The 25,282-nt window shown below is 45.4% G+C and overlaps 1 protein-coding gene across 3 annotated transcripts in view; it reads right to left on the bottom strand.

The window, feature by feature from the left end:
• Positions 1–25,282, bottom strand: part of LOC135912659 (uncharacterized) — a 170,309-nt gene that overhangs the window by 126,240 nt on the left and 18,787 nt on the right. Inside the window, exon 3 of one of the 3 annotated variants that reach the window (XR_010567747.1) lies at positions 18,115–18,228. The exons of the other annotated variants lie outside the window; for them this stretch is intronic. The gene's annotated coding sequence lies outside the window, so the exon portion shown is untranslated. Of the gene's footprint in view, positions 1–18,114; positions 18,229–25,282 lie in introns of those variants that run through there. 3 annotated transcript variants of the gene reach the window in all.

The following is a 25,282-nucleotide window of genomic DNA, read 5'->3' as shown; positions in this document are numbered from 1 at the left end:
GCCGCAATGTTGATAAATCTGAAAAAGAGATCAGCGTGTGGTGCTGATTTTTTCCACAATATTTTTGTTCGTCATTATGCCAACACTATTGCTAAATTACTTGGGATTAGGCTCGATGTTCACTATTGTCGATGTTCACTATTCACTCGATTTTCACTCGATGTTCACTATTAATGAGTGAGTTTTCGCTAAGTAGATTATGCATTTCAATTTCTCAAACAAGTATTGCCCGTCTCTTAGCGTAATCAAGCTGAACGACTAGAGTTATACTATCTGCGGGAGAGGCGATTTTTAAGAAGTATCCATGTTTAGCCAACAAGATCTTGGGAATCAAAGAGGTTGAAGAGCATGCACAGTATACGTTATTAAATTTAGTGTCCATTAGATACATGTGCGTGGGATGGGCGAGGGGGAGGCATTATTTTGTGTGCGGTGATATCCGGCGCCTTGATTTTCAATGTCGTGTTGTTTTATCGCGTGCGTTTCTTTTCTACACTGTGCACTGTCATATGTTGCATATATATATATATATATATATATATATATATATATATATATATATATATATATATATATATATACATACATATATATATATATATATATATATATATATATATATATATATATATATATATATATATATATATATATATATACTGGGTGTCCCACATATCTTAAGCCAAGAATTGAAAAAAATGAAAGGTGCGTCGGACGCGAATTCAACCGAACGCATACTATTCGCAATAGCCTACAGTAACTCAGACATTTTTTTCTTTTCCCCATAACTGTATAATTATTTATTTTAATTACCCAACTTTTTAGTTATTGGCTGAAGACCTCAAGTATGATTCGCAGCTTTGTAGAGGACCTTCAGAAATCACCGATCGAGTTGTTTCTTTTACGATACGTCTCTAGTAATCCTTTTTGCTGGTTTGCAAAGAAAGTCCGCGATATATGAAATAGCCACGTGACGGATCGTTTGCGCACTGGTATTGTGCTGCTCTCAAGCGTGACAACAGATCATGCACGAAAAACACACTATAGCCCAAGCTCTGTCTAATTTTTCGCAGCCTGTATTTGCTAGTTCGGAAAGAGCCTAAATGGAGGGATAACAATCCTAATTGCTTTGCGATATCACTCTATCAACCTGCTTACAAAAGGAAGGCAGTGCAATAGGAAGGGAGGGTGCAGGAAACTACCACAAAGAGGGGCACAAGGCATGCCTACTCTGTAGAAAATGGGGGTGGGTGATTCCACGAGAGATCAACACGGGTCAAAAATTTCATATTTTATATTTCATTGAATATTTTATATTTTATGCGCATATCACTAGGTAGCACTAAAGTGAACGTGGCTTCTTTGCCAAATGAATATTTTAGGAGGAAAAAAATCACGAGATTCTTCAGTATGGAGGTGCCTATCTAATGCACAAGGCATTTTCACAAATTCACAATGGTGTGAAATACATTATGTTACAGCTACAAAGGATACATTCTTGTGTGTAAAACCTAGACGTAAAGAAGGGTGAGCTAGCACTGTTTCAGGATTCCGTGCAAAACGGAAGTGTTTTTTAAAAAATGCTTAATTTGCTACAATCTTCAAAAGTTGCTATATTTACTATTTTTTATCAACTAAACCAATACATGTAGCCTTTTGACATTTGCTGGACTGCGAGACCTTAACCTATTCAACAATTGTGCTGAATATTCTTGCTGTATAACAAATTGCCATTTTTACAATTCGCCTCAAATTTGAAGTTTTGACAAAAATGAACGCTATCTAAAAACGAAAATAAAAAAAACCATCGTAAATTTTTCTCCAAATCTCGTAAACAACTATTCACAGGCATGTGAAAAAGAATATTAAAAAAACATGTTGCATTATTTTGTTTGTAATCACAATACAGGTGGTAGAAATGAGAGCTTTGCCAGAATGCAGCAAGGTGCTGAGGAAAAGGAACTTCGGGGTAAAAAGAGCATGCATAAGGCTCTGACTTGCCTAAACTTGACCGTAATGGTGACGTAAAGGCAGTTTTGGTAAACTATAATTATTTCAACCACGCCATTCTAAAATGTCAGAATTTCCGACATAAATTCGTGGAGCCATGCCTCTCCTCGGCCATCATTAGCGCCCATATTTAGTTCATGCTTTCAGATGCGGCTGCTAGAGTTGATAGAGTGTAGAAGCATGGGAAGTGAATCCACGGGAGGCGATGAATTCTTGCCGGAAGAAGACGAACTGGGAGGTAGAAAGAAGTGCCACTTGAAAGTTTGCCTCACGTTCATCAGCAGAAGTCGGATTCGCGACGAAGGAACTTTCGCCCGGTGCTGAAGCAAATTCAACTCAGTGCCACTGCAAGGTCCAAATCTTACTTCGTATAGTGCGAGCGCCATTTGGACCCCTCAGGTACCAAATGAGGCATGTGCACCGAATGGGTCGCCAAATGTATAGAAACCTATGAAATGTGCTCTTCGTACCAAAAGTGAATGCGCTTGTTGGCTCTACTGCGAAGCCAGCTGGAGCGCTGAAAAGTTCAAGTTTTCATTCCAAGTTTGTCAGCCTACATGACATACAAATCCCGACGTTGGTGCGAGAAACGTGGAATATGGTCAGCACCAGACGCACCTGAGAGAACACGGTTGAACCCAACAGTCGTTTATACCGCTGTGGAATATTATACGAAAGACGAGCATGGATGTGCTCCGCAGAGTGCCAACAAAAGGGACGTAGTATCTGTTTCGATTGATGGAAACAAACAGTATGCTGGCAAGAGATTCATGACCCGCTCGGTAAAGCAGACATGTGGTCTCTTTAAGGAAGCCAATCCGGATACATCTATTGGGCTCTCAAAGCTTGATTATCTCCGGCCGAAATGGGTTCTTTTTGCTCCACAACAAGAAGTGTACGTTTGCATGTATTCCGCCAACGCCACACAGTGTGTTTCCGCGCTAGAAAAGCTCATTGAAGGTGCCTACACAATTACCCACCTCAAAGAACTATGTCTTTGCACCTCACTCACGACCGATTCTTTCCTGGGCGATTGTGATTGTTGTGCAAATGAGGATGCTTTTACTACTGCAATTTTGGGAATCCCTGTAGAGACAGAGGTAAACAATGCGGTGTGGGAAAATGGCGACCTCGTCAAAAAGATAGCGCAGGGTACTACCTTTCTCCAGGAGCTTGGTGCGTGGCTTGTCAAGTGGATCACCCATGGTTATATAAAGGCATTCAAGCATCAGCAATACACGATGCCAAACGTATTGAACAGCCCGGATCCCGTGCCTTTGACTTTGCAGAGAATTGGACAGCTGTTGTACCGAACCACGTACAATCATACCATTGGCACAAAAAAAACAGGTCTAGCTATTTGCGTGTGTCGTCACGAGCAGCGGATCCACTCAATGTTTTGCGGTTCCCAGTGATGACGTATGTCATGATGCTGCACACGCTTGCTTTGCACTGGCAAAAAATCTATGCGTGCATGAAGGAAGAACTTCAGCTTTGCAAACATACTACATACGTGTCTGACGGCGCCAGTAGCCATTTCAAAAACAAGTATCAGCTTTAGCAGCTGTCACAGAAGAAGCACGCGTCAACAAAGTGGCTTTTTTCGGCCACAAGACATGGCAAAAACGCTTGCGATGGTGTTGGTGGCTTAGTAAAGCACCAAGCCTCGCTGTACAATTTCGGAGCACACAGCACTACATCATTAGGTCAGCCTCTGAAACGGTGGCGCAGATGGCCGCAATGCTGAAAAACGTCAAACTGCTCTGTGCAGATGTGGATGAAGTAGAGAACTTTCGCCGCCTCAAAAGGAACCAGTGGAAATCTTTGCCACGTGTTCCGGGCGTACAGTTATGGCACATTTGGTTAAGCAAGCCTGACGCCACCAATTTCCTCGCGTTTGTATGAGGGCCTCGGACTGCTGCAGGTAAATGGAAAAGGATCAAGCCTTTCTGAGCGTATACAGCGGGTATGCTCGAAGTTCCTTGTGCCCTCTCCCTGCCTCCATGCGGCATGTGCGGATTGTCAACAAGTGTGCACTTGTTGCACAACAACAAGTCAGCAGGCAAGCAACTGTGCCACTGCGCATTGGATTCGCTCCATTAGCACTGCGTGATCTGGCCCTCAGGATCAGCTGGTCCTATAGAAAAATGCGGAAAGAGCTGCCAGTACTGCAGCACTTCGTAAACTTAGGACGTGTTCTCAGCACGCTATCATCGTTTAGCATTCGGTCTTGCCACTACTTAAATGAATAAATAGATGCTCTACTTGAGGCTTTGCACAGAAGGCAATTTGCTCAAGAGTGCGCGGACCAGGTAATGTTTCGCAATAGACCCAAGTATCTGAAAGAGGAAGTCTCGTGCTCCTTTCCAGCTTTTCTAAGAAACTGAACTTTCTGACAAGTGGTGATACTTAGGGACTGTGAACTTTTGATTATGTAGTATTCTAACAGTTCCTTTTTTTTCTTTTTCTTCAGAGGCGGTAAAATAAGCAATCGCTGGAACTATCTGCCAGCTAACCCTGCCTTAACCAACACCATCGCCACTCCCACCACCGCCTCTTAGGTTGTATAATGACGTTCATGTAATGACCAGTACGACATTTTTGGAGGCATTTACCTGCCGTACATTCTGTTACCTGTGTACATTTATGCAGAGTTAACTGTTAATTCTGTAGCACAGAAAGAAATAAAAACCCTGCATTAGCAGAAGGCACAAATTATCTACGCTGCAAGGCACACGCACTTGCTGTTAAATAATATGAGCCACGTAATGGCTATGCTGATGCTTTGTTATTCCCTTTCAAGCGAATAAGTAGTGTACTAAACACATTTTTATGCAGAAGTATTAATTATAAGGTCAAAACTGCCTTTACGTCGCCATTACGGTCAAGTATAGGCAAGTCAGAGCCTTATGCATGCTCTTTTTACCCCGAAGTTCCTTTTCCTCAGCACCTTGCTGCATTCTGGCAAAGCTCTCATTTCTACCACCTGTATTGGGATTACAAACAAAATAATGCAACATGTTTTTTAATATTCTTTTTCACATGCCTGTGAATAGTTGTTTACGAGATTTTGAGAAAAATTTACGATGGTTTTTTTTATTTTCATTTTTAGACAGCGTTCATTTTTGTCAAAACTTCAAATTTGAGGCGAATTGTAGAAATGGCAATTTGTTATACAGCAAGAAGATTCAGCACAATTGTTGAATAGGTTAAGGTCTCGCAGTCCAGCAAATTTCAAAAGGCTACATGTATTGGTTTAGTTGATAAAAAATCGTAAATATAGCAACTTTTGAAGATTGTAGCAAATTAAGCATTTTTTCTAAAACACTTCCGTTTTGCACGGAAGCCTGAAACAGTGCTAGCTGACCCTTCTTTACGTCTAGGTTTTACACACAAGAACGTATCCTTTGTAGCTGTAACATAATGTATTTCACATCGTTGTGAATTTGTGAAAATATCTTGTGCATTAAATAGGCACCTCCATACTGAAGAATCTCGTGATTTTTTTCCTCCTAAAATATTCATTTGGCAAAGAAGCCACGTTCACTTTAGTGCTACCTAGTGATATGCGCATAAAATATAAAATATTCAATGAAATATAAGATATGAAATTTTTGACCCGTGTTGATCTCTCGTGGAATCACCCGGGTATGAGTGAGAGGGGTAGCTAAAGATAGGGAGAGGAGAAGTCAAGAGTAAATCAAGACTATGATACGTTGCGAAGGCTAACGACAAAGAATTGAATGCGCCAAGTTACGAATGCAACAGAAACCCGGAGAGCAATTTCAGTGAGGGACACTAGGTGCAGGCCCGTATATAGTGCGCTATCTGCACGTGACTACCTCTGACGTCGAGTAATCAGTGGAACAGCATGAAAACGGGTTTTTAAGAGCGCAGTGTACTTTCATACCGAGGTTACTGACGCGGAAGTGGCAACTCAGATCGACAACATATTTCTAGCATACTGTAAACATACACAAAACACTTGACCCTGGAAAGGTTGCCGCGTGAAGCATTTCAACAGTTAGTCAGGCATTGTCTGAAATCTTCAGCATTGTTTCAGGCTGTCCATGTTTTACCTAATCAGCATCATTTACACTATCAGCCCAACGTCCGTCATCACATCGTTTGGTGGGAGAATATAGCGATGCTGATGACGTTGTTGCAGAAGGTTGCTATGTGCTTTGTAAGTTGTTCGTAGAGTCTAAAAAATAGAGTAAACAGAAATATCAAGCAGAAAAACAATATTTTTGGTGAGATGGAAGATGATAGCGGTGTTTGAGATAAATAGTAGAAGAAAAAAGGAGTCAGCTGCCCCAGTGTGTCCTTTTTGAAAAAAGAAATTTTCTTACTCGAGGGGAAGCGGCGCTTGACAGATACTTTTTCTAGAATGTAATCTATGTTGTGACGGTGATTTTTGTTTCCATTTTCTTCCTGTTGTACGATGATATGTGCGTAACTACCACGTGAGATAATCAGCTGTTAGGAGTGCGGTGGCTTCATCTACTCTGTAGTTCTCCATGCACGTTTGCGCACTACTTCGACTTAAAATTATCAGTACACAGGCTATGCCAAATGCAAATGCGAAATCAGACAGATATGCTTAGACGCGATGTCGCGAGCACGGAGTTGGTGATGATGCTTGTCGAGGGAAGAATGGTGATGCGAGGCGTACGTGGCAGTTACCGAGAGCATCTTCCTGGTGCCTTCCTTCTCTCCCATATGCCATGATGACATTGTGCACCCCTCCTTCCTGCATTCGACTAGCTGCGCCTCTTAATACAAATGAGACTGGTGACTGATTTGAATATCAACGGTTCTTCAAGAAGTAGCACGCGCTCGCGACGAGGAGCCGTTCTCTTCTGCGTCTTCTTCGAGTGCCTTGATGATTATATTTTACAGGCTCCCGCCCACCCAACTTGTGCTGAGATAGACTTTGGTGGGCTGTTTGAAGCACCCTTAAAGAGGGTAGATGTTGCTCATACTTCTTCTGAGAAATTATTTGCAGCCTGTTCGAAGTAAGAAAGCTCTTCTTATTCCTTTGCATCTGGCGACAATTGCAAACACAAACCTTCCCCAGTCCGGTGCGATTGCAGCACATTTTCCCCGCGCAATTTCTGCCACTAAGCGTTAAGGTGTGGATGTGTCTTGCTTTTTCGGCGACCTCTTCGTACTGGGTCGATAGGATGGCTATGTTGGATCGCTCAAGGAGAAGGCGCCCTCAGAGGAGTGGTACATGGAATACCGTTACACACAACCACTGAAACCCTCATGGCCCACCTCAGAGTGAGAACGCAAGGCGTGGAAATCCTTACAGCCAGGATGATCGGTGCCACTCAAAGTGCAGCGCTTACCTTTATTGGTCCCCATCTACCACGATTTGTGTACTACTACGGAGGTGAACTCCGTTGCTACCCATTTAGACCGACGCTCCAAGTCTGCAAGATCTGCAGGGAAAAGGGCCACCGTACCGACGTGTGCCCAAACCCAGACAGACCCATCTGTAGATTGTGCAGACTGCTTAACCCAACCGACGGACACAAATGCGAGATAAACTGCGCCTCGTGCGGGGAGGCCCACCCAACCGGTGACCATTCGTGCAAGCAGCGACTCAAACCGGTTCGACCCCGACCCACACCATCATCAGCCCCGATGAAGTCGAAAGCCCCACGATGGTTCGCCTCGGAAGACGAAGAAGAGGCCTACAGGGCGGACACTCCCGGCCGGCCGGTCAATACTGAGGAACGCTCCTTCTCCCAATCCCGCTCCCGTTCCCGGTCAGCGAGCCGCGAGCATCGGGCACCACCGACACCCAAAAGGAACCCGTCGCCTCTGGCAAGGAAGCAGAAGCCTTCACACGAGGTAAGCTGGGCGGAAGTCGTCTCTCCTAAGCCACGAAACACATCCACACCCATCACACAAAATCCAGAATACCAGAGAGTCATTGAGGAAAATAGACAGCAAAAACAGCGTCTAATCGACTACGAGCACAAAATCGAAACTTTAATGAAAAGAGTAGCCATGCTTGAATCGGCACACGCTGCGACCTGTGAGTGATCGCCACAATCTCAATTACCACAGCTAAGCACTCTCACCGGACATCCGCCTCTACAAACACAACTGCTCCCCTCCCCCCAAACAACACAGCCAAAGCAGCCTCAGGCGCACTCACCGTCTGAGAGCAACCTGGTAACCCAGGACCAAATGCAACAAGCACTGCAACAATCACAACAAGAAATAATACAACAAATACAGCAACAATTTCTACAGTTCTTTAAGGAATTTCAAGAAAAAAAGAAATACGTTAACGAATCCCTAACCAAGGAACCCAAGCGTAAACGAAAAAGTAGCAAAATACCCTCTCGGACAGATGACGGTAGCATGCTAACTTCCGACACAGACAGCACAATACCCTCTAAGTCCCATCATGGCCCGTAAACCTCAAATGGAAACCGAAAGCATCACGATCTGGTCTTGGAACTGTAGGTACATTAAAAGCAAGCACGCATCCCTCTCGCTATACGTACAGGCGGTGCTAGTACCCCCGGATATTATCTGCTTGCAAGAGGTGGGAGAGCAACCGAAGCCAGTTATGGGGTATAAAATACAGTACGACCCCAGCTACCGTAGGGTGGCCACGCTCGTCCGCAAAGATTTGGCAACAACCCTCACAGTGCTCCCCGGTGAGGAAATCCCACATCTCATCACCGCGATATGGCCTGTCAAGAAGGGAAGACCTAAACAAGTCGTATGCAACGTATACAGTCCCCCCCGCGACAGAAAGGCTGACTTCGCGTCATTGTTCCGGCACCTACAGGGAATGCTGGAGCACCGCGATCGCCTAATTATAACCGGCGATTTCAATGCAAAGCACAACACGTGGGGCTATTCGAAAGCAGACACCAAGGGCGCCAAGCTCTTAGAAGCCATAGAGCGCCACAAATACTCACTACTTACAGTACCAGGTACGCCTACTCGAATAGGAAACAGTGCTAGCCGGGACACGAATCCTGATCTCACCATCACCAACGATACCGTGGGAACAAGCTGGAGGGTCCTAGACGACTCACTGGGTAGTGATCACTACATTATCGAAATCACCAGCGCCTCGGCCAAACTACGCCGACCCCTAGCGAAGGCCAAAATTACAAATTGGCCTAAGTTTAGGGAGACGCAACAGCTCGATTTAGATACAAGTCTGCCCTTCCCGGAACATCAAGGCCGCTTAACCACGATCAAGGAGTGGGCCAAACGCATCAAAGAACTATATGACGCCAACACTAAAGTGTACCAAACCGATACCGACACGCCGGCAATCGACAACCATCTAATACACTAATACTAATACTAATCTAATACAAGAAGATGGCGCAAACAGAAGCTAAATCGCAAACTTAGACTTAGGATTTCAAACATCACTAAACAGGCCAACGATTATGCCCTGAAGGTTCACAGGGACAATTGGCGCACGTTCTGCCATTCGCTTAAAGGCACGCTAAGCACCAAAAAGACATGGAACATACTCCGCAGCATCATCGATCCTTCAAATACCAAAACAGAAACAAACACAACCCTACAAAAACTAGTTGGCGAATATCCGGGAACCGAGGATGAACTCATAGAGGAACTCCAGCAAACGTACACGGGAATCCGGACCGGGCATCCGAAACCATACCCTCAATATCCGGGAGCTCCGAACGAGATACTTGATGCCCCCATCACGTATGCGGAGGTATACGCGGCAGCACAGAGCTTCAAGAAAAACACGGCACCGGGTCCCGACGGGATCACCAACGCCATCTTGAGAAACCTAAGCGATGAAACCCTGCGAGCCTTTACAAAGCAGCTGAACGAAGAAATATGGGCACCGGGCGGAACATTACCCGAGGAATGGACTACAGCTCACATAGTCCTTATACCCAAACCAGGAAAACCGCGCAGGCTCGATCAATTACGACCGATCTCGCTTACGTCTTGCCTAGGCAAGCTTCTTGAACGAATTGTACTCACTCGAATGGAACAACACATCGAAGAACATGGACTATACCCCAATTGCATGTACGGATTTCGGAAAGGCATGTCTTCACAGGATGTCTTCCTCCTCCTCAAGGAAGAGGTCCTCAACCCACAACCGGGCAGCAACAACAACATACTCCTAGCCCTCGACGTAGAAAAAGCTTTTGATAATATAGCACACGAAACCATCCTAGATGGCCTCGCCGCCATAGGATGCGGAGAGCGAGTATACCATTATGTCGTGGCTTTTCTCAGCCACCGTAACGCTCGCATCGGCATAGCAGGCATACAATCGGACATATATGATCTACCGCAGAAGGGTACTCCGCAAGGGTCAATATTATCTCCTTTCCCCTTCACAATCGGACTTAAAAAACTTGCTTTACAACTGGAAAACATACCAAAACTCGGATGTGCCTTCTATGCCGACGATATCACTCTATGGGCAACCAAGGGTTCATACGGCGACAGAGAAAACACGTTACTCACAGCTATCGGATGCATCGAGTCATACCTAACCACAGCAGGAATGAGGTGTGCCCCACACAAGTCGGAGTACCTTCAAGTCCGGCCTAAGCAAACTAAGGAACATCGAGCCCCACCAATACATCTCGAGATTGCCGGGCAACCTATAAAGCGCGTCCCGACCGCACGCATACTAGGTATGCACATCCAGGAGAACAACGGCATAAAGCTAGCCTCAGAGAAATTAAATTAAAAAGAGAATTAAAAAGAGAAATTAAAAAGAGAAATTAAATCACGTAATAAGAAGCACCGCATCACTCATCGCCAGAGTAGCGCGCAGCAAAGATGGTTTCACAGAGGACGAAACCTTAAGACTGGTACAAGCCCTCGTCATCAGCTGTGTCACGTACGCGCTACCGTATCAAGTCAAGCGCAAAAGCGAGACAGAACGCATGGACACTCTTATAAGAACGGCGTACAAAACGGCCTTACAGCTACCGTCAAGCACAAGCACAAAGAAATTACTAGCGCTAGGCGTATACAACACCTTTGAGGAGCTAGCAAGTGCCACGCTCATAGCGCAGAGGGAGCGCCTCAACAAGACTCAACAGGGAAGACACCTTCTTCAACGGCTAGGGTACCCGCTGACACCTCAGTACTGCAAAGAAGAAACACAACTCTTGCCTAACCACTTTAGAGAGAACATTGTAGTAGACCCTATCCCCAAGAACATGCACCCCACCCACAATCAGGAGAGAAGAGCAGCGCGTGCCCGCATGTTGCACAAACGTTGTTTCAGAGACCCGGATACGTACTACACGGACGCTAGCCCGTATCCCTCGTCGCCACGTTGCGGGCTCAAATACACAATCGCCGTTGTCAGTCAGGGGAACCTGGTAGCCTCAGCCTCCATCCGCGCCACATGCAGCGCAGCAGCAGAAGCAGCAGCAATCGCTCTCGCACTTCGCGACGCTGAGAGCAAGGGAAGGTCCGCCCATGTCCTTACTGACTCACAAGCGGCTTGTCGTTTATACCTGAATGGAACACTCCCTATACAAGCCATTCGAATCCTGGGTCGCACACTACATTGGACCCATGGTATCGTCTGGTGCCCCGGGCACGAAGGCCTGCGGGGCAATGAAGAGGCGGACTGCGCAGCTCGAGGTCTCACTAGCCGAGCGGCAGACCACACCGTTCTTCAGCCCCCGACAGACCGACGAGCGACCCACGAGTTATTAACGACAGGTCAACAAATACTACAGGACCAACGGCTCGGAAGAACGCAATACGCTCCCCCACACAAAGCTCTCAATAAACTCTAGGCAAGGGACTGGCGCCGCCTGCAAACTAACACATACCCACACTTGTCTCGTCTACACGCAATCTACCCAGACAGTTATACGTCCCGAACATGTCCCTGGTGTAGCAACCACACAGCAACACTCGCGCACATAACACACCAATGCACCGACCGTCCGGGCGACGCAATTTCGACACGAGTCACAACACACACACTCACTACGTGGCCTTGGGAGGCGAGACTCTCCGAACTGGACCTGGGAAGCCAACTGGCGACCCTCGACCAGGCCCGGCGAGCCGCGATCGCCAGTGGAGCCCTGTCAGAGGGAACCACCGAGGAATAAACCGCGCAACGGTTTGTGCAATAATAAAGTTCCTCCTCCTCCTCCTCCTCCTCCTCCCGCGCAATACCCGACTGCTATTTGCAAATTATGTCAGGAGACTGAGCGACGCTGTCACACATGTTGTGGGAGTGTCGGGTTACATCAGCTACAATGGCAGTAGCTCCGGAGGCTCTTGCGTCGAAGTGGGCCGCCGCTCTGCGCAGCTCCAACCTCAAGACACAAGAGTGGGCTGTCCAGCAAGCCCGAGAGGCGGCGACGAGGCAAGGCCTCGAAGTCCCCTCATGGGAGACCTGAGCCCGGGTCGTCAAATTTGCCGGATTCAGAATAAAGTTGTTTCCATCCATCCATCCATATTCCTTCGTATCAAGGGTAAATTTTTTCTATTCACCACATTTTGCAAAATATTCTTTGCCCCCAGTCTTCAATTAAAACCACATTGCCTTTGGAAAATGGTTTCGCTTGTCGCTCCTCGACTTTAACAGTTGCTCCTATTTCCTTGAGGTATTCGCGGTGCCATTCCTTCGACGAAGCTTTCACCAGTCTTCATCTATTTCGCCATGCGTCAACGATCCGATGTACGGCCTTGTTTGTCCGCCTTGAAGTTGCTGCCATCCGCCTATGATATCTGCAGACGTCAGTGGCATGCGCTACTTAGGTTAGCCGTATACGAAAGATAACAGTAGTCTGTTAAACGTTCCTTCATCTTCTGCCGCGATTGTGGGTTGTTCGTGCATTGAGGTTGTTTTTCTTGAGATGATTTTTCGCATCAATGTCTACTGGTTTCGTATGAGGCGCTCGTAAAATCCTCGTCACGACGGGGTGCACTGCTGGGGTGAATTGTTTTCTATTGTATTTTGTGTGTACTGCAGGTATCCTTCACCTGCTCGTGTCTAACATCTTCAAGCTTCCTTCTCGACCTTTGTAAAGGTCCTGGCGTTGTTCGAGTAGATTATGGCAGGTGGTGACCTTGCATCATTCAGAACTTGGCCCGCAGTTGCGTTAGTGTTGCTTGAACTCCGCCGTGCAATATTATTTGACGAGAACGCTGAATCAGTAATTCCGTGATATATCCGTCATTCGAAGTACAACGACATGCCGGCAAGCGTCTTATCTGTCATATCAGTCCTTTGTCGTCAGAGCAGACTTCTTGTCCATTTATTTCAAAGTATTTACCAATTGAATCAGCATCGTCACTTGCTTGTGTGAGTAGTACTTGTGTTTGTCGTATCCAATATGTATATGCAGTTTTAATTTCTGTTCCTGTTGTCAGCCCCTTGTGATGTTCTTTTCTTGCAATGCCTATGAATCTGAATACCCATGCTATTACACTTATAAGCCGCCCGTATGATGAAAACTTTTGACTTCCAAGATTGGTTTATTCTCTGTTGTTCGTGTGCATTTGTGACATTGCGCTTCATGTTGATCGCCCATCTGTGCATTCGTGTGAATCACGCTTGTTCTTTGCAGCTCCACAGAGGTTCTACTGGTGTCCATACCTTCATACTTTTGAGTTCATCAACGCCTTTGTGCTTATACTACATTTGAGTCTTCATCTTGAATGAACCATGAGCTAGTTTGTAGTGCTTTCTCTCTTATTTCTGTGACTCTGTTGGCAACTAATGTATCCATTTCGCAGCCTCTTTGATCCGATGAAGTCGGTCCACCAGTCCGCTTCTTAAGTTCCTTCGGTGAGGTGACTTTTCATGTATTCACTTAGTCTTAATGCTGTCATCGGTGCCATTAGCTTAAGTCTTGGCAAACTTACCTCTTTGATTGGAGCTACAAAGCTCCAATCAAAGTAGCTAGTAGCTTTGAATATTTTGTTCCATCGTTGTGCACTAGTACCAATTATGCTGCCTCTCGTCATGCTGTTGGACTCGCGTCGGCAAGCACATGCAGCTTGTATGCTTGTATTATTCCACCCTTGCTTACGTAGCATAGAATTATTTGTGTCACTCACAGATGCCCCAGTTCTGACATTAGGTCCCTCCACTGGCAGCATTCTTCTTTAGGGAGTGAATCATACCACGTGACGTCCGTTTTCCACAGTCTTTGAAAGGTTATCTTTGCATGTATCGTAACAGGAGACAGCAAACCATGCGGATCAAACACCTTTGTTGCTGCTTGTAACATTGTCCCTTTGTTTAAATACGTTGTTATTGGTGAAGACTCCCGCTTGTCCACAGGGAAGGGTAGGACGTAGTCTGAGGGCGTTCATATGGTGCTAAGAAGGTTATTTGTATCCTCTCGATGAAATCTCCAAGTGACCGTTGTCCTTTTCGCTTTCGTCTATTATCTTCTTTTATCACTCTTCACTCGATGTTCATTTTCTCAAGCTCAACGCCAACTCTCTGAACACTTCTTTTGCGCCTTTATAAAGCTTCAAAGCACCATGAAACGTTGATGCCCCTCGGATTACATCACCCACGAAAATCGCTTCTGGGAGCATTTCTGTTGTATCTGGAAATCACTCGGCCACTTCTTTGAAATAGTGCTTGAATGTAGCTACCAGAAAAAAAAAACCTTTCTCGGTGTTGAACGCAAAGTTACTCTAGTCATGGGTGAGTTTTGTACTTCATTCAGCAGCTTTCCGTTGGCGCAATGCTTCCACCACAGAAATCTCATGGCATCTCTGTCTCCTTCTCGAACTAAAACTTGTACGAATGCCTTTTGAACGTCCGCTACTTAGGCCAGCATTTCTTTTCGAAAGCGAATGAGCAGGTCTTCGTCCAAATTTATTTTATTTGTTATATTTAGTACATACTGCGGACCCTTCGGTCTAAGCAGGAGCGCAATTGAATACATACAAAGAATAGTGAACAAATCAGAAACAACAAGTACAAATTTTTGCAATATTTAGTTACACTGTCTTTAAACCGTCGTTCCAGTCCGAATTGTTCAGGGAAGTTAGGTCCTGCCTCCAGATTGTCATTTAATGACACGCCGGTCCACGTGTGTAGAGATACGTCGAATACTATACGATCCTTGTTGCGGCTCGGTCCTTTCGAACAACGGCACGGTAGGGCACGTAATAACAGAGCTTAGTCAGTGGCACTATGAATTCCTGAACCTCTTCCGCGACTCCCTATGTCCTTTATTGTGAGATCTCAGGATCGTTGCGACGCAGCATGTCTTCGTGTATATTTAACATTTTCGTCAGTTGTAGGAATCCTTTCATTGCAATTTTTCTTGCTGATTGCCAAGTTCATGTTTTCTTTGGACCGCAAGTTGACTTGATAGCGGCCGTTTAGTTGTACTACCTTGATCTCTAATCTTGCTATAATTTCGGCTTCTGTAGTATTCCAACTATGTTTTGTGATCCCCATTGATTCCAAGCTACAAAACCATTGTAGCTCTTGATAAGGTGTTCTTGCCTCAGCTTCAAACTTCAGAACCATGACTGCTTGGTTATGGGCTTCATTTTAGTTTGGTTTGCTCGGACGGACCTTGCAGTAGCCAACCCAGTACTGTCGCGACTGACATCAGTCTGTTTTCGATTTGTGTGTTCTACCCGTAAAGAACTCCGAATAATAATCTCAGCTGTTGGGCAGTCATATGGCGTGCGTTGTACTCGTATCTGTGCAGTCATTCGCCATTTGTAGCTTTAGTTTTATTTTCTTGTTGAGTTTCTGATTTGCAGCACGTAGACAACGTGTGAAATATGACGTCAACTTGTCGAACTTCCATTACTGTGACTGATTTGTTTTCTCGCGTTGCTATAGCTACTTGCACAACGTTCATTAATTTGAATTTTTCGTCTGCTCCGAAGGAACCAATCGTCAGCCTTCCCTGACGTATTTTCTTCGCACCTACCTTACGTGCTAATGCATCTTCAATAAATGTCTACTGCCTTCCGCTGTCTCATAACAAACTGCAATGTCTGCCACTTTTTCTCCTCCTATCTAAGCTACAAGTGTCTGCAAAAAGACAAAATTATGCTTTAAATTGTCAGTTGCGTGTAGTGTAGACGTTGTCGCTTCCGCTTGCTGCTGTGACCTGCTCTGCCTTTTCGTGCCGTACCGTTCTGCACGCTGATGTAGCCGGTCGCCCTTTGTATTTCTTGCATTTCACTTTTCCTTTACAAATGCGTGCCCTGTGTTTTGGATGGGTGCATATGAAACAAGCTCTATTCTTGGTGAGAATGGAGTTATTTCCATCATTGGGATGTTCCGAAAAGAGTGATCAGTTGCATGGTTGTTCTGCTTGCAGAACAGGCAGATTTTGTTTTATGAGCTTTACAACCTTGCATTTGTTCGAAGATGTCTGCTGTTCTCCCTTGGCTTCCCAACTGTCCTCTCCTATTCACACTTTGCTTCTTTCCGAAAAGGGGTTTGTTCTCGCAGAAATGACATAAACCTGCCAAGTTTTTCCTCACATTCTTTTTCTATTGTGTTGCTTTGAGCGCTAGCTCGCATGGCTCCGCTGTTTCTGATTGCTTCTTTTGGCTTGATCTGGACTGACAGTTCCGGTGGAATTGTTCTTTTCAACGCTGTCAACGACATGTGCGCGAAACTCTCGGTCTACACCTTCAGTGATTTGAGTGCCAATGTGTTGACCTGCACTCTGCACTAGCTTGCGTAGTGCATCAGCTTCTTGCGCCGGCCTCCCTTTCCCTAGGATCAATAGATAGTACATAAGCAGCTTCACCTATTATTTACGATTTCTGAACATTGCTTGTAGTACTTTTATCTATTAATGATAATTTTCATCTGCAGGGTACTGAAGCCCTTCTATAGTAGATGCTACCTTGCCGATTAGAGATGCCAATAAACAATTGAACATTCGTTAGTTGCTCATGTTAGGTCCAAAGGGAACTGCTGACTTGTAGTGAGCCAAGAAGCAATTCCACTTTAAAGCGGTTATGTGTCATTTACACTTTAAAGCCAAACTATGTCATTAAAAGCTTAGGTAGTTTAGCTTTTTTCCTGAGTCTTGATCTGTACTTGGTGATGCCGCCTTCTTTGTTCTGTTGTTCAAATGCGACTGTACGGAATCTCAAATTCTGAATTGTATTGTAGACAAAATTGTCGTTATTTTGATGTCATGCACTATTATTCTTTCGAATTCAGCTTTGGCAGTATCTTGTGTTAGAAATTTCTCCATTTGTTCATTGGCTCTCTTGAGGCTAGCGCTTAGTCTCTTATTCTACGCCTGCGTTTGAGTAACTGTTCTCTGTTAGCTCCTTCATTAATTTGCTGTTCGACTGCGCTGATGAGCTGCGTTATCTGCGTGTGAAGCGCTTTCCTCTTCTTCGTTACTACTTCTTTGCTTATCATTAGGCGGGTAAGAATGACGTCTTACTTGTCGGACAACCATCCGATATTGATGGCTTCGTCACGGTCTCGTCACTCAATCAAGGTCAATCCGCTGCTCTACCGCTTATTTATTCATTTATTCATTTATTTATTTATTCCAGGTACCCTCCTGGCCACAGAGGCATTATTGAGGGGAGTGGTACAGTGAAAAAAGAGCTTATTTACAGGTTGACCTTCCTTGTTGGCGGGTAGGTAGTATCCCGACCATGGCACCATTGTTAAAACGATCGAGACCAGTGACTGGTGGTTTAGAAAAAAGTTTATTTCAAACACCGTGGACGGCTTACTGAAGAAGTAAAGTAGCACACGTTCGCGACAAGGGGCCGTTCTCTTGCTCTTCGTCTTCGAGTGCCTCGACGATGATATTTTAGAATGCCTTTTTATTAGAACAGATCTATCGTTGCCTCACTTTTTAGTGATTGGGGCCGCGATTGCATGCACACGTGTTTGCGTTCATCGCGACTACATATGCTCCCTAATTTGCTTCAAACAATTTGCTCAAATTTAGAATTCTTCCTCAAGTGCGCGTCCTGTTTCGTCTGCAGTTCCACAGGGCAGTGTCCTTGGGCCTTCATTATCATTAATGCATATGAACGGTTTGGCAGATTTCCTGCAACATTATTTTTGAGTTACACATTATGCAGATGATTTTGTTGTCTTCAAAAGGGTATGTTGTATAGACGGCCACGTGTATTTTCCAACAGTTCTGGCAATTGATAAGCATTCTGAGATGTGGGGTATAAAGTTAAATAGCGAAAAGACTGTGCTTCTTCACATTGCTGAAAAAGAACATGCCATGCAAATTAAATGTTGATAAACTGCGAATTGACAATACGCACGTTTACGACGCCATAGCATGCGCAGTTGTTCGGTCAATGAGATAGCTCGCATGGGAACAGACGGCAATTATTACCGTTATTTCATGAGCACAGCCCCAGAACAATGAGCCATCGCAGTTATTTTTACCATATACTATTATACGCAGCATTCCATTAAAACATGTCGAACACAAATTCAACATTCAAAACTGCGTATGCGACATACTAAATATGACGTAAACTTGGCTTCATTTGGGTATTTCAGATCAGGAGATATTTTCAGACACTAACTTTCACGTTATCTACCGCGAAGATCACGAACGTAAAAAAGGAGGTGGTGTTTCAACCGCCGTTAACGATCACATAACATCATTTGTTGTAGACATTCCCAGCCAATTGGGGATTATATAGGTCTGCATCACGTCATCATTCACCAATTCTTTAATTGGTGTATGTTACAGACCACCAGACAGCTCTCCTTCTTTCATTTCCGCTCTGCGCGACATTATCGACACTATTTCAGTGAAAGTTCCTAAAGCAAATATATTCTTAACGGGTGATTTTAACCACCCTGATATTTACTGGCCCTCCTTAACTTCCAGCTCTCGCTCTTCTAATGAATTTCTTAAACTCACCCTCCATTTTTCATTAGTACAGTTAGTCGACCAGCCTACCCGAGGAACTAACACTCTCGATCTTCTTCTCGCATAAAATCCCCAGGTTACTAGCGCCGTCACTGCTATTGGTGTATTCATGAATCACAAAATCTTGAACCTAACTATTAGCATCCCATCACACGAGCTCTTACGCCTAAGCGCATATTAAATTATAGGAAAGCTGACTGCACTACCATTAACTGTAGTCTTGAGACGTTCAGCGGTACTTCCATTCCTACTCTTTCGTCCCGTACTGTCGACGAAAAGTGGGCGACTTTCAAACACGAGTTATTAGCACTAATGCATACACATATACCTTTAATTTCATTCCGGCTTTACATATCAAAACTGTGGTATCATAGATCTGTGTGAACTCTACAAAATAAAAAGAAACGCTTGTTCAAAATAGCTAGATGACTAAACACTCCTGCATCTTCGTCAAGAGAAAAATCCTGCGAAACTGCATATTGTAGTGCTGTTCGTAAAGCTAAGGATAAGTTTATTTGACGTGACTTACAGTCCCTGATGACTAAAATGGCCAGGCTTAGCTTGGTTAAGCCAAGAATGTGTTGCATATTGCGCGAGTTAGGGCCCAGCTTATGCTCCGGCTGTCGTGACGTCACGTCACGTGGTTGCGCTAAAGGTCAATGGTGGCTGCCCGGCCGCGCCTAAGGGCTGAACTGAGTGATTGCAATATGCAACCATAAAAATAGAAGCAACTTAATAACAAACATAGCAAACTTAAAAGAGGAGGAGGAGGAGGAGCAACATTTATTAAAAAGAAAGGACAAGCAGATGTTTTCTGCTTGTGCGGGAGGCGCCCTGTTAGATATGGCGCCGTTTTCTGAGGCTACTTCGAGTTCCCCAAACCACTTCGAAACGCAGCACAGCTAATTGAGGAATGCAGAAGCAGGAAAGCACATTCCAGAGGAGCGGCCGAGCAAACAAGTTTAAGGCAACAAGTTCACGTGCCAACAAGTTCGTGCGCCGCCGGGATTAGCAGGTGGGCCTCGGACAATGGAGCATGAGCAGCCCTCCCCTTCTCGTTAGAAGAAGTGCATTGCCAGTCTGCGAGGCAAGACCGCAGAGAGCCGCCGGGTGTGACAACGCGATACGGGCGCCAACCATTGGCTGAAAGTGGCGTCATCGGAGCGGACTCTCCTATTGGTCGAACATGACGTGACTTCCAGTGCTCGAAGGGTTTATAAGAAGCCTTCCAGAGAGACCTGAGCATGCTGGGACAGTCCCTGATTCCCTGATTCACCTCTCTCGAACTTCTTGCCGCGGGCCGCAGCGTCCGAGTTGCTGCCGGCCCGTAATGACAGTACAACTGGTACTTGACGCTCACCTCTCTGTACATAATGTAGAATAAATACTGCCAAGTTTGGGTTTTCATCCGCGAAGTCCGTCCGCCAACCCCTACAGCCCTTAGTCCAGGGCTCCTGCGGCTCTTGCTGTCTCCCGGGCCCGCCGCACCAGTTGCTGCTGGTTACGAGGGTCCGAACTAGTCAGCACGGCCTCCCACTGCTCGGGTGTGGGGTTGGGTATTTGCGGGGCCGCCTTTACGTTGGGGCACGCCCATGTGGTGTGATATAGCTAGGCGTATTCATTACAAAGGGGACATTTGTATGAATATAGTGTAGGGTGTATTGCGTGTAGTCTGCTTAAATGGGGGTATGTGTTGGTTTGTAGTTGTCGCCATGTTACGGCATCTTCACGTGAGAGGGTCTTGTGTGGAGGCGGGTATTGTCGTCTGTTCAATCTGTGGTGTTGTAGTATGGCGTTGTATTGTAAAGGTACGGGCTCTATGGATGCGGCCGTATCCCTCTCTTGTGGCGCCCGGGAGGCATGAGCTCGGGCTACAGCGTGCGCACGCTGATTTCCACGGAGGGACTCGTGTCCTGGAGTCCACACTATTTCAACGTCCGGGAATTGGGAGGCTTGTTTGAGGAGTCGGTGGGCGATTGAAGATATTCTGCCTCTCGCGTAGCTACGGCAAGCCGCCTGGGAGTCAGTAATAATTGTGACGTACTCGTTGGTTGGACTAGAGGTGATGGCCAAGGCGATGACTGTCTCCTCCGCTACGAGGGCGCTGGCAGTGCGGACCGTCATCGAGACCACCTCTTGTAGGTTATAGTCAACAACGCTGGCCGTCATGGCTGCTTTTTGGGGGTACTGCGCGGCATCTGTGTATAGTGTGGTGGGGAGACTGCCATATTTTGTCTGTAGAGTTTTTGCGCGAGCTTGGCGACGATCGGCATGATGTTCCGGGTGCATGCTTCTGGGGATAGGGGCTACCTTGATGTGTTCCCGGAAGTTGGGGGCCAGATGAATTGCTTGTTCGTGGCCTTTGCCGTGTGTGGGGTAGCCTAGGCGCGCTAGGACTGCTCTTCCTGTTGGTGTAAGGGCTAGTCGTTCTCGTTGGCTTGTGAGGTGGGCGTCTAGAATTTCTCTTATATTATTATGGACTCCGAGGGCTTCAAGCTTGAGTGTCGCTGTTCCCGGTGGAAGGCCGAGCGCTTGCTTGTAGGCTTTCCGAAGAAGTACGTCTAATTGATCTAGTTCCTTGGGAGTGAGGGGCAAGTACGGGGCAGCGTAGGCAATGCGGCTGATTATCAGGGCCTGGACGAGCTGTATAATGTCGTCTTCTTTCAGTCCGTATTGTTTGGTTGTGATACGGCTGACCATTCGCATGATTTGGAAGGTGGTCTGCTTGAGACGTTGGATGGTGCATGCGCCTCCGCCGTCCTGTTGTATGTGGAGTCCGAGAATGCGGACGCGGTTTACTGTGGGTATTTCTTTGTCGTCGAGGGTGAGTTTGATGTGGGGTAGTTCATTGAGTTTTCTTCGTGATTTCTGTCGAACGACTAATAGTTCTGACTTCTCGGGGGAGCACCAGAGACCACTTGTTTTTGCATATTGGTGGACGACATTGGTCGCTTGTTGAAGGGCGTCTTGTTTCTCTCCTTCGGAACCAGTGGTGGTCCAGATAGTGATGTCATCGGCGTATATTGCATGCCTGATTCCTGGTATTGCGTTGAGTTTGTCAGGTAATTTCATCATAGCAATATTGAAAAGGGTGGGTGATAGAACAGCACCTTGTGGGGTTCCATTGGTGCGAGTAGGTAACGTCGGGGTTCTGAGTGAGCCAATGCCCATTGTGGCCGTGCGGTTGCTTAGAAGGGCACGTATATAATTGTAAGTATTACGACCACAGTTCGTGAGGCTTAGGTTTGTAAGGATGGTATGGTGAGCCACATTGTCGAAAGCTCCTTTGAGATCGAGTGCTAAAATCGCTCCGGTGTTGTGCGGTGAGATGTGTTCAAGGACTTGTTCCTTCTGCTGAAGAAGGATGTCGTGGGTAGAAAGGTGGGGCCGGAAACCGAACATTGTTTCGGGAAAGAGGCCACTGGATTCTAGGTAAGGTTGAAGCCGGTTCAGAATGACATGTTCCAGAAGCTTGCCTAGGCACGAAGTCAGTGAGATTGGTCTCATATTCTCTAAGCTGGAGAGTTTGCCTGGCTTCGGAATGAGAATGATGTCCGCGTGCTTCCAGTCTGCTGGTAGCGTACCCGCTTCCCAGTGATGATTAAAAAGGTCAGTAATAGATTGAATGGTGCCATCATCCAGATTGCGCAGGAGCTTGTTATTTATTTTGTCCTTGCCTGGGGTGGTGTTTCGTGTGAGTGCATGGAGTGCTTGTTGCACCTCAGTGATAGTGATCGGCTTGTCGAGGTCGTAATTGTCGCTCCCGCTGTAGGTTGGAGGTTGTCCTTGAGGGGGTTCGAAATCGCCTATGTACCGCGCCCGCAACTCCTCCATGATTTCGGCATCAGAACCCGGATGGTTGTGGAGGATACGTTGAATTGTTTGCTGGCTAATTGCCTTGCTTTGTGTGGAGTCAAGAAGATGGCGTAGCAGCGACCATGTTTTGGCCGTGCTAACATTACCCTGCAACTTGTTGCATAGTTGTCGCCAGTTGTGACGGGTGAGCTCCCCAGCATAACATTCTTAACTAATAACTTAAAAGAGAATAGACCCACATATGAGACGCGCAGCAATGAACAATGGCTCATACCCTCAATGGTGGCTGCCCGGCCGCGCCCAAGGGCTGAACTGAGTGATTGCCATATGCAACGCATAAAAATCCCAAAAATTCTAGCGGACCATACGTCGGCTTCCTCTCCGACTAAGGTAGCACTACAGTATTAAACCGGTAATTCGATTCAAGAAGAAAAATGCACCCCGATGTTTTAAACAAGTACTTCACATTCGTATTTACAAAGGAAGACTGCTCAAATATTTCTAGTATTGCTGATGTCAACTATAGGTATATGAACCACATATAGTTAACCGTAGAAGGGATGGCTGCAGTAATAATGAAACTTCAAGTAGCCACAAGCCCTGTATTAAAGGAATCAACACTAAAATCCTCAAACTAACAACAATCTCTTGCAGTTTATTCATTTACCCTATCTTCACTCAGTGGTTATCTACGGGTACACTTCCACACGATCGGAAAATTGCCAAAGTAATAGCCACCTTCAAATTGAAACTGGAAATAAAAGTAATGTAAATAACTATCGCCTCATATCTCTGCATCTAATATTTGTATCTAATTATTGCATAATTGCATCTAACATCGAGCAACATCTAGAAAACCACCATTTCGTTTTTCACCATGAACATGGTTTTAGAAAAGGGTTGTCGTGTGTAACGCAGCTATTAGAATTCACCCATAACCTATTTTCTTATATGAAAAGTCTGGAGACATATGAAGACTCCATTTATGTTGATTCTTCTAAAGCTTTCGATCGTGTAGCACATTGCCGTTTAATTACTAACCTGTCGTCCCTCCACCTTGACTCTTTAACTATATCATGGCCCCGTAACTTTTATCCCTACGCAAGCAGTTTACTTGGGTTAATAACACCTCATCAACGTTATCTCATGTTACTTCCGGTGTTTCTCAAGGCAGCATCCTGGGTCCTTCATTATTTCTTATCTACATTAATGATGTTCCGTATCGTATAACATCTAGCATCCGTTTGTTTGCAGAAAATCGCACATTATACCATAAAATTATGACTCGCGCAGATCATCTGGTGCAACAACAGATTTTTGACAAAATCATTCTTTGGTTCTCGCAGTTGCAAATGATAGTTAACACTGACAGATGCAGAGTAAGGACGTACAGCCGAAAGCAATCAAAGTCTACTTACACGTACTCCCTTAAAAATAGTTCTATATCGGTAACGCCTAACTACAGGTACCTTGGTATTAACTTCAATTCTAATCTTTCTTGGTTAACACACATTGAAAAAAATTACTGCCATGGCATCGCGCACACGAGGATACTTGAAACGGCACCTTCCATAACACGGAAACTAGCATACCAGACATTTGTTCGCCCCCAACTCGAATATGCATACCCATCTGGTCACCTGACCAAGTCTGTCTAATGAACTTACTGGAATCTGTGCAAAACCACGCTGCACGTTTCATCGCTCGAGATTATAACCGCCACTCCAGTGTGACTAACATGAAGACTACATTATCACTATCGTCCTTAGAATCACCTAATAGCGACTCTCTGTTTATGGCATAAAATAGTCTACAGTGCGCACGCAAACACCCTACCACTTAAGAGAGCAGCATTCCGGACAAGTTGGTAATCCATTACTCAAAGAGTATTGCGCAACAAAATACGACACGGACGTAAGAGAAGACGACACACCAAGCGCGGTGTGTCGTCTTCTCTTACGTCCGTGTCGTTTTTTGTCGCGCAATATCCTTTGAGTCACCTTGCCACTATTAAAACCACATCGCATATCTCGCAGGCTTCATAATCAACCTACTTTTTCTTGTCTGTTCGGCCGTATCGAAGCCTTTAACACATCTACGCTTCCTTGCGCAATTGGTCAATCAAATGACCTCCCTGATGATGTCCTCTGTACTCATGAACCATAAGGCATTTCGAAATAAAATACTAACAATTTATGACTGTTTTGCTAACCACACGATCACTTGAAATCATGTTTATAGTTCTTATAGGGACATCATGTAGGCACTCAATTTTGTATAAAACCTATTAACTATTCTATCATTACAACGTTACACCATATCTACTACAATTTACCATTGTATAGTACCTGGTTCTCGAATTTCTTTTCTTTCTTTTCGTGTTTCTGTCAAAAATTATTGTCGAGTCCTCCTCACATAATACCCCTACATGGAGCATGTGAGGAATTCGTAAATAGAATAAATAAATACAAAGGCATTACTTTAAACTGATATAAACCATCAGGTGTGATGACGACCGTCTTCTTGCGGTCCATTTCATCAACAGAAATCTGCCA

This window comes from Dermacentor albipictus, chromosome 1 (assembly GCF_038994185.2).
Source record: "Dermacentor albipictus isolate Rhodes 1998 colony chromosome 1, USDA_Dalb.pri_finalv2, whole genome shotgun sequence".
In the NCBI taxonomy this organism is placed as follows: domain Eukaryota; kingdom Metazoa; phylum Arthropoda; class Arachnida; order Ixodida; family Ixodidae; genus Dermacentor; species Dermacentor albipictus.
Note: the sequence above shows the minus strand (reverse complement) of the source record. Positions and strands in the feature narration are given on the sequence as shown.